This window comes from Hyla sarda, chromosome 9, assembly GCF_029499605.1.
Source record: "Hyla sarda isolate aHylSar1 chromosome 9, aHylSar1.hap1, whole genome shotgun sequence".
Classification (NCBI taxonomy): domain Eukaryota; kingdom Metazoa; phylum Chordata; class Amphibia; order Anura; family Hylidae; genus Hyla; species Hyla sarda.
Window position 1 is genome coordinate 88,968,816 of NC_079197.1, and position 15,443 is coordinate 88,984,258.

Below are 15,443 nucleotides of genomic sequence, written 5' to 3' on the forward strand. Positions count from 1 at the left end.
GGATTTTTTTCCTTTTACCTCTTGTAAAAATTCAAAAACTGGGTCTACAAGAACATGCGAGTGTAAAAAATTAAGATTTTGAATTTTAAAGGGTTAACACACTTACTGAATGTCATTTTGAATACTTTGAGGGGTGCCGTTTTTATAATGGGGTCATTTGTGGGGTATTTCTAATATGAAGGCCCTTCAAATCCACTTCAAACCTGAACTGGTCCATGAAAAATTCCGATTTTGAAAATTTGGTGAAAAATTGGAAAATTGCTGCTATACTTTGAAGCCCTCTGATGTCTTCCAAAAGTAAAAGCATGTCAACTTTATGATGCTAACATAAAGTAGACATATTGTACATGTGAATCAAAATATTATTTCTTTAGAATGTTTATGTTCCTTACAAGCAGAGAGCTTCAAAGTTAGAAAAATGCAAAATTTTCAATTTTTTATAAAATTTTGGAATTTTTCACCAAGAAAAGTATCGACAAAATTTTACCAATAACATAAAGTAGAATATGTCACGAAAAAACAATCTCGGAATCAGAATGATAGGTAAAAGCATTCCAGAGTTATTAATGCTTAAAGTGAAAGTGGTCAGATCTGCAAAAAACGCTCTGGTCCTACAGTGAAAATTGGCCTGGTCCTTAAGGGGTTAATGATGTCAGCTGGACATAAAGGCAAAGCGAGATCAACAACTTCAAATTACCCAGGCGGTGGTGCTAGGAATGAAGTAAAGATTGTAATATCTTGTGTAAGAAGAGGAGAATAGATATATCCGCACTCACCACCGGACATGGCATTCGGTGCTCCTAAATGGAGTCCATAGCTGGATTGGGACTGCAGAGACGAAGGGTGCGCTCAGTGACTATAACCGGTCTTTTTGCGCATTTGCCCTTCATCTGACCGGATGAAGCGCAAATGCGCGAAATGACCGGTTGTAGCCTCTGAGCGCACCCTTCGTCTCTGCAGTCTTGATCCCGTTATGGACTCCATATATGAGCACCAAATGCCATTACCGGTGGTGAGTGCGGATATATCTATTCTCCTTTTGTTACACAAGTTATTACAAGATATTCACTATATATTCCATACACTGGTGAGGAGTGCGGATGTATCTATTCTCCTTTTGTTACACAATATTTTAATTAAAGATTTTCTATCTGAATTTGTGTTGTTGGTGCCTTTTCCTTAAAGGGGTACTCCGGTGAAAACCTTTTTTCTTTTAAATCAACTGGTAGCAGAAAGTTAAACATATTTGTAAATTACTTCTATTAAAAAATCTTAATCCTTCCAGTACTTATTAGCTGCTGAATGCTACAGAGGAAATTCCTTTCTTTTTGGAACACTGATGACATCACGAGCACAACCATGCATAGCAGATGTATGCTAAGGGCAGCATGGTGGCTCAGTGGTTAGCACTGCGGCCTTGCAGTGCTGGGGACTTGGGTTCAAATCCCACTAAGGACAATAATAAATAAAGCATTATTTTTATTATAATAACGTCAGCAGAGAGAACTGTGCTTGTGATGTCATCAGAGAGCATCCCAAAAAGAAAGGAATTGTCTCTGTAGTATTCAGCAGCTAATAAGTACAGGAAGGATTAAGATTTTTAATAGAAGTAATTTGCAAATATGTTTAACTTTCTGCCACCGGTTGATTTAAAAGAAAAAAGGTTTTTACCGGAGTAAGGATGGAACTTGACCTGGTTCGATCATCTTTAATTTACACTTTCACATTTTCTTACTGAAAATTGGAGCTTTATGTAGAGGAACTTTAGGGGGAACTTACAAAGATTGACATATCAAATGCCTGTTTTTCAATAAACGCCTAGCTACTGTTCATTTTACAGATTTATTAAAGGAGATGTCTCACATAGCAACATATTAAACCATTATGCCTGGGTGTCCAGAATATAAAATAACAAAGGGTATTCACCTGCCGCCGCTCCTTCGGTGTCCCTGTATCGCGTTCCAGCTCTCCGCAGGTGTCTTCTTCCGTCTTGGCCATGGTCAGGGCATCACTCTGAGCGTCACATAATTACCAGATGCAGCAATATCCTGCCTCAGCTGGCAATAGTCTGAGCAGTGGTCTGATGCATTGTGAGGGAGGAAGAACAATCTCTCAAAACATGTAGATCTATACTTCATGTTATCAATAAAGTAACAGAGTGCAATAACACCGAAGGTTGGAGATAGTGCCCTGCACTGGACTGTATTCGTAATCCCACTCCCTCCAGATGGATTTCTGACCATTACCATGTTCCAATCATGCCTGATCCTGCAACATGTGTGTCTAATCCCGTCCGCTCCCATAAACATTGTTTCACAGTTTTTAGAGATAACACCCTCTGTGCCATTTCATTACCCCTTGTGTCATTTCATTACCCTCTTGAGCTATTTCATTACCCCCTGGTGCCATTTCAGCACTCCCTTGTGTAATTTCATCACTCCACTGTGGCATTTCAGAGGGACTGCTGTATGTTCTATGGCTGCCTTTTCCCTCTCGCAATAATTTCATCACTGCCTGTATCCGAATGTTTTGTGTTGGGTCCCACGGGACCTGCATGTTACCATTCCCAATAAAGGGCTCTAGTTGGATACAACAGATATGCCTTCTGGGTGTAATGGGTTGGAGTGTGTGTGTTTCACTCATATACTTATTGGGGGGATACTCATTAGGTGTCTATTGTAGACACAGATCTACCCCTTTACACTGCTTGTCTAATTTACACTCTTGCTCAAGATTTAAAAAAGTTGTGCACTCCTTTGATAAATTTTGTGAAAATATAGAAACGCCCCCCTCGCTCTACCGTGCACTCCTTCTCTACCTCACACTTCACAGAGCTGTGGCATTTTCCCACGGTACACTGCTCACATAGCTAGAAATGCTGGAGAAGCAGTGTGTGCCAAACAAAACTCTGGACAATAGAGAAGACATAAATCTTTATAAAGTACACAGAGGGGGAGATTCTCAAAGAATTTTTAGCCAAAAAATTATCATTTGGGCACGAAAAGTATCGACCACATTTTCAAAGAGCTTTGTGCCGCGGTTTACACTGTTCACGTAAGTTTTGTAAAAGTGGGCGTGTCCACATATATTGTCTGCTTTACGTGATATTTTCAAAGGGGTCAGAGTCCAGTTTACATAAAAAAATTTCACACCAGCTTTTTGACAGAATCCATTACTAAGTCGGGGCTTAGCATTAGCCCCAAAATCAGTTATTGCTAACCCCCAATTATTTCTCCCCAGTACCCAATGCCACAGGGGTGCCGGGAAGGGCCAGTACCAACAGGCCCGGAGCATCAAAAATGGCGCTCCTGGGCCTAGGCGGTAACAGGCTGGCATTATTTCAGCTGTGGAGGTTGGTTGGTATCTGGCTGATAATGGAAAAATGGGGGAACCACACACGTTTTTATTTATTTATTTTAAAAAACGCATAGGGTTCCCCGTATTTTCAGTATCAGTCAGATACCAACCAAGCAGCAACAGCCTGACGTCACCAGGGTGGTGAGGACCATTGTTACTGGCCCTTCCAGCCTAAATAACGCCATCCTGTTACCGTCTAGGTTCAGGAGCACCATTTTTGATGCTTCGGGCCTGTTGGCACACCTGTGGCAGTGGGTACTGGGGTAATAATTGGAGGTTAGCGTTAGCTGATTTTTGGGCTAACGCTAAGCCCCGGCTTAGTAGTGGATTTCGTCTACAAGATGGCTTTCACTACTAAGCCTGAAAATACAATTATAAAAAACACAACACATTGAAAATAATCTTTTGTTTTAAAAAACACTCCCCCACAGCCCTTGTTAACCATTTTATTGAAATAAAAAAAAATGCTGGTCATCGTCGCAGTCCACCGAATCTGACTAAGTGCTCTACATTTAGGTATCTGAAATGAGAAGAATAGAAAAACATTACGTGCGCTGGGGAGAGCGCACATAATGCAGCGTGTTCATAAACAGGGAGTCTCCAATTGTTGCTAAACTACAACTCCCATCATGGGGGCTGTAGTTAAGCATCACCTGGAGTCTCCCTGTTTGGGAACACACTGCCAGAAAGGCTCTGTTTCCATTATGCATAATGAGAACAGAGTCAGGCCTGGACTGTGTAGCTCTGTCCATCTCTCTGCCCTTTGACTACTACTCCCATCATGGGACAGTCTGTCCCATAATGGGAGTATTTGTAGTACTGCAGCGCTGAGGGATGGCACTTGCACATCCCCCGGCTGTGGGACTTTTAGGACTACTACTCCCATTATGGACAGACAACCCCCCCCCCCCCCCCTCGCCCATGATGGGAGTTATAGTCCAGGGGCTTAGGTGCATATCAGAGGTCCCTGGCTCCTGGCGGCGGTGATTATGAAATTATGACAGTGTACACAGCATTTCCCACCGGGAGTGCAGTGTAGCCGCATGTGCTGCCGGCTTGTTAACTTGAGGGGGGGAACACACTAGGTTATTCTCCAGAGACTTGTTGCGATCTGCATTTATTAACTGTAAATGCCGGCAGCACATGTGGCTACACTGCACTGCCCGCCGGCTCCTATATGCACCACTCATAATTCATAATCGCCGCCACCGGGAGACAGGAGCTCTGATTGGTGAATAGCTATTCACCAAACAGAGCTCCCGTCTACTGGGCGGGGATTGTGAAATGTGACAGTGTATACAGGAGCCAATGGGCAGCGCAGTGTAGTTGCATGTGCCGTCATCTTGAGTTAATAAATGTAGATGGCAGGGGGTCTCTGGAGAATGACCTGCTGTAATCTGCCCCTCAGCCCCTGGACTATAACTCCCATCATGGGCAGAGTCTGTCCGTGATGGGAGTAGTAGTCCTAACTGTCCCAAAATAATCCTGCAGCCGAGGGGATGTGCAAGTGCCATCTCTCAGCTCAGCGGTACAACTACTCCCATCATGGGACAGACTCTGTCCCATGATGGGAGTAGTTGTAGTTTAACAGTGTCAAGGTATGGCTCCTGTATCCCCCGGCTGTCTCGTAGAACACTTTCCTACGTGTCCTTTTTGGTAGTGTAGTTTTGCATTAAAAAAACATATTTGCACCCAAAAATTTGTCTAAACAAAAAAACTCACACGATAAATTAGTATCCACTGTAGAATGCATTCCACAATACACAGAAAAATAGAGTACATGCTTTTTGCTCTATCAAAAAAGACGCACAAAAAAGATGCAATGTCACTGCGCAAATTTTTGTGCAACAAAATACACAAGAAAAAGGGATAAACTCAATGATAAATCTCCCCCATTGTCCTTTTTAAGTAACAGAAGGTATGTTTGTGTATAAATTGTTGAGTAGTCTGGGTATATGCCAGTAATGGATTGAGCCACGGCTGAATTTTGTACCAGTTAATATGAGTGGATTTGCAATTGGATAAGATGATGCTGAATATCGGGTAGAGAAGGAATATAGTAAAGAGCGGCTTGGGCCATATTCAAATTCGTGATATTTTACCAATATATTGACGATTATTTATCCTATGTTCACGAAATTCACATATGCACAATGTTTGTTCACTTTTTTTCCATGTGAAAATTTGCATAAAAATTGACAAAAATAACAAAGACAAAAAATAAAAAATAAAACATATTCCCGCTTAAAATTTGCATTACGAATTTTCGTGCTCAATACTAAAGGAATATTGATCCCCTTCAATCTGAGGTGAGAACAAACCAGAGATATGTGGTGCCAGGAGTTATTCCTTAATATATGTATACATTTCCTCTCTTCTTCCTTTCTGTCTGCTCTTTAGAGAGTACCTGTCTTCAAACCATATTTTCTAAACTAACTCAGATTCTATTCCCTAACTACTCCTAACACCCCTAAAAAATGTTAACAGCAAGTAAATAGTTCTTATAATTAAGTAAGGAACAATATATATTAAAAGTTTAATTTGGTGACAGGTACTCTTTAAACTTTAGCTCAAGTCAGCAATGTGAAGCCAGTAGACAACATAAATAACATTACTTAATCGGTTAACCAAATTAATTTGCATCCAAGGAAAGCAACAAGTGCACTCAGCAAACCTCTTGGTCTCTTCCAAACACCTCGTAAAATTGTTTTCATAAAAAACTATTTATTTAGTAATCGATTTAGAATAAATTATACAAAACTGTGTTTGAAAGTATGCAACAGTGGCTGTAGTTTAATATTTACTCATTATTTGAAGGTATATTTCCAGTGGTTTTATATTTATTTCAATTAAAACACCTAATCACTCATAATAATGAAGCTTTTATGCTACGTTTAGTACTTAAAAAATGACTGCCATTGCTGTAGATCAAAATTAATGACTCACTTATCATAACCACAAGATTTACATTCCTTGAAATTTACATTACATTGTCAAGAAATTAATTAACCCCTTGAAACATAATTTAACTTGAAACGCATCCAGAATTGTAGAAGAAATCCTTTACCACAAAGTGTAAACCTAGAACTTAAAAATCACAACTTGATCCATTAGTATGGTTATTATCTGCAAAAGGCCGCAGATAATAACCTCAGACCTATTAATTAAAATAAAGGATTATGATGTTGAAGCCCTTGATGAAAGATTTTCTAAATGTTCCTGTCACTCCAATGTATGCAATGTGCCTATCATTTGATTGATGTTGTCAGGGTGACCTTGCTTTCTATATCTATAATTTAACATGATGCAAAACCTTTAAGAATTTTTTTGTATTGGGAATGGGCAAAAATAGGTTTGACAAGCAACCATCCAAGATCTCTAAGATCTTGCCAGAATACTGTATTGGGAATATGGGATTACACTTGACATTTTTGTATCCTTGCTGCATAACTTTTGGGGTGCCAAAAACACTAGGGAGGGCACAAGTTAAGTTGTGTGTAATCCCAGTATGATAAAATATTGCTCACCATTTCTTTTTGCATATTGCTATGTAAAATGTAAAGACTTTTAAGAAAAAGGATGTGTAAATAAAATTTTGATAATGTTTGGGAATTTTGTATGTTACCTAAAAAGTGTTTGTTTTCTCAGCTTTTCCAGTTGTTCAAAAAAAAAAAAACAGTATTGGTTCTAAAGTATGTTTTGAATATAATAGCCTTGGACATAAAAACTGATTGTCCTTTCAGTTTTCAAAATTACTTCTCAAAAGAGGAAGTATAATAAAGGGGTAGTTCAGGGTACGGAACATTTTAGCCACTTATCCCCCTTCCACAGATAGGTGATATGTGTCTGATTACAGGTAGTCTGGCCAATGAGACTGCCTGGCACCTGCCACAATTCTCCAAATGAATACTCCAAAGGAATTAAGTCACAAAGTAGCGGTGCTGTGCCCGCAAATAGCAAATAATCAGTTCGATAGGACACAGTGTATCACTGTGTCAATGTGATACTATGTAGCTGTACAGACAGAGTAAATGCTGGCGGTTGTAAGTTCACTCAGAGTGAGGAGGCCGTAGTGTGTGATCCTTCAGTGGGCCAGAAAAAAGGAGGCTCCAGCGGTTGCAAGGCTGGGTAGTGGAATAAGGGGGGGAACAACTTGTGGTACTGTGTACCTCTCATCCGGTCACTCCTGTAGGCTCTGCTATGTCGGTCCTCACTCTGGGAGCGTGGCAGCTTGCTGTGGCTGTCTGCAGTGGCTGGAGCTCGGCTTCTCCTCGTGGTGGTGAGCGCGTTGAGCGAGTGTATGAATACAGGCGCGCTGTGATGATCCTATGGATCGGTATTTACCTCAAGATTAGGCTGGTGATAGTAGTGCTTTAGATGGCGTCTACTGCCTTAGTCTGCTGTGGGATTAGACGCGTTTTGGACCTTCTAGGTGCGTCATCAGTAGTCTGTTGAAATAATGCCAAAATGTGCCTTATATACAATCCAAGTAAATGATGGAAGGAAGACGTGGTAATCAAAGTCCGGACGCGGGTGCAATAGTGGAAAACAGTAATGGACCCGTAATCTGGGTGGTAGAGCCAAGCTGACTATAATAGACCGGTGGAAGCAGCGCGAGCTGCGAAACGGACGTTGTCCTGTCTCTTCTCCCCCTCCTGACGTCCATATGTACCTCAAGCGGGAATAAAGGATTTTAATTGCATCCGAAGTGAGTGCCGTGGCTTTCTTCTAAACTAAGGTATTCTTGACTATAATAGACTTGACTTGACAGAAGATAGTGACAGCAGATAGAGATGACTTGACTTACTGACTTGTGGCTGTAATGTAAGCTTGAGGCCTCCAGATGTGCTGGACACTGGCTCTGAGACATCTGGACTTAACCTCAGGATCTAAGAGAGATATTTTAGTACCTCCCCCTCTTATAAAGGGGGGCTGAGCAACGAACCCATAGGCTAGCTGCAGGTCATCTGGTCCCCTGGTGCTCTCTGGGTAACAAAACATGTGACTTTAACATGTGACAACTATTGTAACATTTGCGCTCTGGCCAGACACGGTGGCCGTAAGTGCTCTCTTGTCATGTCGCCGCTGTCGGTGGGGCTGGGATTCGCATCGCGGGACATGCCCGCATGCGAATCCCAGCCAGTCACTCACCTCCTTGGTCTTTCTGTCCTCGCAGCCCCGACACACGTGCCCCCTGCCTCCTAGGGCGCGCGATCACCAGAGCTCTTACATTTAAAGGGCCAGTACTCATTTAATTAAGTGTCTACACCTGCACCCTGTTTTAAAGTACTTGCTCCTCCCTTGTATCCCTGAACGATCTTTGTTGCCTTTGTGCCCTAGAGAAAGCATACTGTGTTTCTGTGTTCCTGATATCTGTGTACCAGATCCTTGTTCCTTTACCTGACCTACTGCTACTTTGACCACGTCTGGCCAGTTTCCTTTTGTGCCATGCCACATCCCAGCAACCTGTGTTACTGTTAGTGACCTGGGTGCCGCCTGCCGCAGCAAGACCATTCCAGTTTGCGGTGGGCTTTGGTGAAAACCAGCGGCACCTTAGACACCGCTCCCGTCATCATCCACACAGGCCCAGAGGATCCACCACCTGCCGTGACCCTTACAACTATTATCATATGCCTAATAACCATGTGACCATATTAAAGGTCCTTTACATTCAATGTACAACTAATGACATTATGAGGGTAAACTGCAGGTGAACCCTGGGGACATAAAGGGACTCAAGCTGATACGACTGTGAGATGCATATACCGTACTGGGACATCACAAACCCCGCTACTTAACTAAAATCGCCCTCGACGTCCGTCCTGGGAAGCTTTGAGGAGCGAAATTGCCGTGGGGCCACATGTAGTCCTGGAGCAATGTATCCAACGTCCATTTCCAGGCTGTTTTTATAACACAATAGAGTCTCTGTACAAATGCCCATACATGCTCTGGTAGATTTGGTATTAACGGAGAATAAGGATTATGTATAATAATAACAAAATACCTACGACTATAGTATATAAGACTTATGGACAATAACTATGTATATCATAACATTAGACTATGGCTATGCATACTATGACATTTGACAATGCATACTATGACTGTTGCGCTCTGCAATCCGTTCGCAAGTGTCCCGGCGTGAGCGCAGTGTCCCAGTGTCCCCATCTGCTGGCGGGGCTGGTAATCGCATCAGGAATGCGCCCACAGGCGAATCCCAGCCCGTCACTCACCTTGCTCTGCTTCTTCTGTGTCTCAGAAATTTAAAAGGCCAGTGCGCCCATAATTAGTGTTTGCACCTGACACCACATTATAAGTCCCTGCACCTCCCACACTTTCCTGCCGGATCTTCATTGCCCCTAGCCTGAGATTAAGTGTTCTATTTTGCCTTTTGCCTTACCCATGTATCCAGAACATCCCGCTACGTTATTTGACTCTGCACCTTTGCCGCCTGCCTTGACCTTCTGCTACGTTTGACTACGCTACTGCCTTATCCTCTGGTACCTAGCCTTGCCCTGCTACCTGTGTGGTCGAGCCATGTTGGGGGTAGCGACCTGGGTCTCGCCTGCAGCAGCAAGCCCATCCTGCCTTGCGACGGGCTCTGGAGAAGAGCAGCGGCACCTTAGACTCCGCTCCCCGATATGGTTCATGTCATCAGCTGCACAGGTTAGAGGATCCACATCCAGCTCCGTTACAGCAAGATCCAGCCATGGATCCTGCTGGGGTTCCTCTGCCAGATAATCCAGATCTCGCTTCTATTGTGGCGCTGCAGTCACAGCAGTTGGCCCTGCAGGCAGAGTAGTTGAGACAGTTATCCGCCATGATGCAGCAGTTGCTAACTAGTCAGCAGCAACCGTCACAACCACAGCCTCCTCCTGCTCCAGTGCTGTCTCCTGCTGCTGCAGTCTCCTCCGGAACGAAACTCTGCTTGTCTCTTCCAGAGAAATTTGAGGGGGATGCCAAATCCTGTAGGGGTTTCATGACACAGTGCTCCATGCACATCGAACTCATGGCGGAACAGTTCCCTACAGAATGTGCAAAGGTGGCCTTCATCATCAGTCTCCTAACTGGAAGGGCTTTGGCCTGGGCAACTCCTTTACATTCAATGTACAACTAATTACATTTTGGGGGTACACTGCACGTACAGGGACTGCAAGCTGATAGGACTGTGGGATGCATATCCTGCACTGGGACATAACACACATCTGTGTTTATTTTTTATTTATAGCTACAATACCTAGTCTTGGCATCACCAGAAATAACTTTCAACCCTTGTACATAAGATTTAAAAAACATTTTGGATATGTAAATGTTTTGAACATATACAACTATTTTCAATATCATGATGTATAATTACACATACATGGGGTGTTTTGATATTATAACATGGTACACTTTTTGTCTGGCAGGACAGACAAAAAAGATATCCCAGTGCCCTGCATCTTTTTATTGTTTCTATGTATTTTTAGGACACAGACACAGTTAAATACTATGATGGATATTGTTACGCCGAGCGCTCCGGGTCCCCGTTCCTCCCCGGAGCGCTCGCCTCATCTTCGTTGTTGCAGCGCCCCGGTCAGATCCACTGACCGGGTGCGCTGCGGTCCCGCCTTCAGCCGGGGTGCGATTCGCGATGCGGATAGCGCCCGCTCGCGATGCGCACCCCGGTCCCCGTACCTGACTCGCTCTCCCTCGGTCCTGTCCCGGCGCGCGCGGCCCCGCTCCCTAGGGCGCGCGCGCGCCGGGTCTCTGCGATTTAAAGGGCCAGTGCACCAATGATGGTGCCTGGCCCAATCTTCCCTATTAGCTTAATTGGTAATCACCTGTGCACTTCCCTATATTACCTCACTTCCCCTGCACTCCCTGGCCGGATCTTGTTGCACTTGTGCCTAGTGAAAGCATTCCTTGTCTGTTCCTAGTCCGTGTTCCTGACCTCCTGCCGTTGCCCCTGACTACGATCCTTGCCGCCTGCCCCCGACCTTCTGCTACGTCCGACCTTGCTTCTGCCTACTCCATTGTACCGCGCCTATCTTCAGCATCTTCAGCAGCCAGAGAGGTGAGCCGTTGCTAGTGGATACGACCTGGTCACTACCGCCGCAGCAAGACCATCCCGCTTTGCGGCGGGCTCTGGTGAAAAACCTGTAGTGACTTAGAACCGGTCCACTAGCGCGGTCCTCGCCATCCCTCTCTGGCACAGAGGATCCACTACCTGCCAGCCGGCATCGTGACAGAAGATCCGGCCATGGATCCCGCTGAGGTTCCCCTGCCAGTTGTCTCTGATATCGCCCGACAGATCGCCCATCTAACCCACCAGCTGTCGGAAGTGTCCACCATTTTGCACCAACATCCCCTGCCAGTTGCCTCTGATATCGCCCGACAGGTCGCCCTTCTAACCCACCAGCTGTCGGAAGTGCGCCAACATTCGCAACTTCTTCAGCAATCATCTCCTCCGCCAGCTCCTGCACCCCTTCCGCAGCGAGTGGCCACTCCTAGCCTCCGCCTGTCCTTGCCGGACAAATTTAATGGGGACTCTAAGTATTGCCTTGGCTTTCTTTCGCAATGTTCCCAGCACTTGGAGATGATGTCGGACCAGTTTCCTACTGAAAGGTCTAAGGTGGCTTTCGTGTTCTGCCTTCTGTCTGGAAAAGCCCTGTCATGGGCCGCACCGCTCTGGGACCGCAATGACCCCGTCACTGCCTCTGTACACTCCTTCTTCTCGGAAATTCGAAGTGTCTTTGAGGAACCTGCCCGAGCTTCTTCAGCCGAGATTGCCCTGCTGAACCTGGCCCAGGGTCTTTCTTCCGTTGGCGAGTACGCCATTCAGTTCCGTGCTCTTGCTTACGAGTTGTCCTGGAATAGTGAGACTCTCTGCGCGACCTTTAAAAAAGGCCTATCCAGCAACATTAAAGATGTTCTGGCCGCACGAGAGACTCCTGCTGACCTACATGAACTCATTCATCTAGCCACTCGCATTGACATGCGTTCTTCCGGATGGCGTCTGGAGCTCCGCCTGGATATGGACTTTGTTCGCACGAAGCGTTTTTTCTCTCCGGCTCCTCTCTCCTCTGGTCCTCTGCAATCTGTTCCTGTGCTTCCCGCCGCGGAGGCTATGCATGTTGACCGGTCTTGCTTGACACCTCGAGAGAGGACACGACGCCGCATGGAGAATCTTTGCCTGTACTATGCCGGTACCGAACACTTCCTGAAGGATTGTCCTATCCGTCCTCCCCGCCTGGAAAGACGCACGCTGACTCCGCACGAAGGTGACACAGTTCTTGATGTCAACTCTGCTTCTCCACGCCTTACTGTGCCTGTGCGGATATCTGCCTCTACCTTCTCCTTCTCTACTATGCTCTTCTTGGATTCCGGATCTGCAGGAAAATTTTTTTTGGCCTCTCTCATCAACAGGTTCTACGTTCCTGTGACCAGTCTCGCCAGACCCCTCTACATCTATTGTTTTTTCAATAAAAGATTGGACTGTCTCGTACATTTCCACACAGAACCCCTCCTAATTTGCATTGGACCTAATCTCGGAAAAATTGAGTTTTTTTTCTTCAGGTTCTTTGGCCCCAAGAAGAGGGGGAGACCCAAGGGGGGGGGTACTGTTACGCCGAGCGCTCCGGGTCCCCGTTCCTCCCCGGAGCGCTCGCCTCATCTTCGTTGTTGCAGCGCCCCGGTCAGATCCACTGACCGGGTGCGCTGCGGTCCCGCCTTCAGCCGGGGTGCGATTCGCGATGCGGATAGCGCCCGCTCGCGATGCGCACCCCGGTCCCCGTACCTGACTCGCTCTCCCTCGGTCCTGTCCCGGCGCGCGCGGCCCCGCTCCCTAGGGCGCGCGCGCGCCGGGTCTCTGCGATTTAAAGGGCCAGTGCACCAATGATGGTGCCTGGCCCAATCTTCCCTATTAGCTTAATTGGTAATCACCTGTGCACTTCCCTATATTACCTCACTTCCCCTGCACTCCCTGGCCGGATCTTGTTGCACTTGTGCCTAGTGAAAGCATTCCTTGTCTGTTCCTAGTCCGTGTTCCTGACCTCCTGCCGTTGCCCCTGACTACGATCCTTGCCGCCTGCCCCCGACCTTCTGCTACGTCCGACCTTGCTTCTGCCTACTCCATTGTACCGCGCCTATCTTCAGCATCTTCAGCAGCCAGAGAGGTGAGCCGTTGCTAGTGGATACGACCTGGTCACTACCGCCGCAGCAAGACCATCCCGCTTTGCGGCGGGCTCTGGTGAAAAACCTGTAGTGACTTAGAACCGGTCCACTAGCGCGGTCCTCGCCATCCCTCTCTGGCACAGAGGATCCACTACCTGCCAGCCGGCATCGTGACAGATATTATACCAATAAAGTTCTTCTGGCTGCATATAGATGTATCTATAAATACAGATATCTGAATATAGATAAAAGCATATCAACACATGGCAACTATGGCAGATTGAAATAAACTGGCATGCACTATGGAGTATTTAGTAGATGGTATAAAATGGGTTCAAAACTCAAAAGCTTCTGGATTAGTTAGTCCCAATGCCCCTACTAGCCATGTCGCTAGACCTGGCACTTTTTGGGATGAAACTCCTGACTATAGTCTGAGAAAATTGACAAAGTATACTCAGACTTGTATTATGCATGGTGGTCCTCCTATATATAGGACTATGTTGCTAGGTGCATTGTTCCAGTATTCAGACCTGCCTATCCAAACCTGCTCTTCTTTCTATGTTACTAGACTAATAAAAGAAGAAATATTGGATATGGATGCTGTAGCCACATTTGGTTTTCCTGTATTATGACATGAAATAAGGACGAACAAGTAATCAGCTTACATACATCCAAGGGTTGTTGGTAATCCATGCTTTCCTATACATTTTTGGAGGCAGCATTTTGAGCCTGAAAAGCAAAAGTGCATATACCATAGAAGTAGACATTGAGACAAGTATGAGGCCCTTGGAGGGAGAGAAGCAAGCTTTGGTTGGTCTTTTCCCCTTGGCTAGTGGGTGGTAAGACCCTCTTCAGGACTCTCCAGAGGAACTGAATCGGAATATTTTTTTTTTTACTACACTTTTAAGCTAAAGTAGCAAGCAATTGACAATTAAGTCAGTGACTGTAACATTAAAGGGGTACTCCGCCCCTAGACATCTTATCCCCTTATCCCCATCGGCAGGAACCCTGCAAACTCTCTTGCATCACCCCCTTCCTAAGCTGCACGGAGTGAGGATCACTCCATGGCTGATGACGTGCGATACAGGGGATGGAGTATGGTGACACCACACCCCTCCCCCTCAATGCAAGCCTATGGGAGGGGGCATGATGGCCGCCCAGCAGCGAGACCCCAATGATCAGACATCTTATCCCCTATCCTTTGGATAGGGGATAAGATGTCTAGGGGCGTAGCACCCCTTTAAAGAGTCATAAAATATGTAATCATGAATAAAAACAAAACCAACAAAAAAAACATGGTAGGGTACACTATCAACCATAAGGGGGTTGATTTAGGAAATCAGATCTGATTACTTCCACCTACTTTGAAATGATATAATGTACCAAATTTGTGCCACTTTTTTCTAGCAATTGACGATAATGACTTTGGTCTCACACTCACCTTTTGGTAATTGATGGCAAATCTTTATGTTATGTATGATCAATAATTTTAGAGACAACTCTTTTAAACAGCATCTTTGACCCAAAAAAGCTATTTCTATAATTCTGTTGGTTTTGGCCATTCATTTTGGACCGATGCGCCACATAATTGTAAATGAGAGTTATTTCAGTAACAATTAATTTAATATAAAATTAGGACTTTATTTTAATTTTTTATCAAATATTTTTTAAGAATTAATGGAGAAGTCAGACTAGTTGCTTATTTTATTAGTTTCAATTAATGTACATTATGAGCAATTATGTAAAAAAAAATGCTAAAAGGGAAGTTTTCTGGCTGCCTATACATAAAGTTAAAAAAACTAAAACACTAAAATGAATAACTAAAGCAACCTCAGCGGGCTGATTTCTTCAGCACTTGTGATGATAAATACTTTTGGTAAATTTTTTCAGTCATCCTTCCAAATTCCATCACCGAGTTCATTATCCTACCA